The sequence below is a fragment of the Otolemur garnettii genome, unplaced genomic scaffold (assembly GCF_000181295.1).
Source record: "Otolemur garnettii isolate 467f Iridium unplaced genomic scaffold, OtoGar3 scaffold00025, whole genome shotgun sequence".
NCBI lineage: Eukaryota > Metazoa > Chordata > Mammalia > Primates > Galagidae > Otolemur > Otolemur garnettii.
The window spans coordinates 21,072,904-21,073,860 of NW_003852420.1; positions in this window are offsets into that span (position 1 = coordinate 21,072,904).

The following is a 957-nucleotide window of genomic DNA, read 5'->3' on the forward strand; positions in this document are numbered from 1 at the left end:
ATGCACTTTTTGCAATTAAACAAATCCATAAACACACACAATGGGGGTTTGGGAGCCTCCTTCCACAGTAGTGTTTAAGGGAAGAATCTTTGTAGGATGATGGATGCAGCTGTGTTCATAGTAGGATGGTTGTCTTAACGACCTCACTTGCCCCTGGCAGCGATCCCATGATAGATAGGCTGCCCCAAACTCCTCAGGCTCCATGTTCCTTTATGGGCAGAGAGCTGGAAGAAACATTCAGAATGAATTTCTGCAGAGGCTAATGAATCGCGTAGCTGAATTTGGAGATATAATTGCAAGTCTTTTTCCATTTCTCGGGAAGCTAGTATAAAAACTCAGCCATGGGGATCAGAAACTAGTCATGGAATATTTCAGTTTTTTTCAGAATTGCTGCAGGATATAAAGGAATGGCTGGGGGTTTTTTCCATTAGAAAATTATGAGCAGACAGGTGTGGTGGTGCATGTCTGTAGTTCCAGCTACTTGGGAGGCCGAGGTAAGAGGATACTTTGAAACCAGGAGTTTGAGTTCAGCCTAGGACTGGACTTAAACATAGTGAGACCAACATAGTGAGACTCTATATCGCCCCCCCAAAACTTATCAGTAACACATGAGCATTGTAAAATATTCCAACAATACCAATGTGTACGTAATAAAAAGTTGAAGTCTTCCCTTCAAATCACACTCACTAGGCATATTAGTCTGTTTCCACTGCTATAAAGGAAATACCTGAGACTAGGTGATTTGAAAAGAAGAGGTTTATTTGGTTCATGGTTCTGCAGGCTGTAAAAGGAGTATGGTACCAGTATCTGTGAGGGCTTCAGGGAATTTCTAATCAAGGAAGAAAGGGAAGGAGAAGCAGGTGTGTCCCACATTGAGAATGGGAGCAAGAGAGAAAAGAAGGGGTGCTCGTGCTTTTTTAAACAACCAGCTCTTTTTTTTTTTTTTTTTTTTTTTTT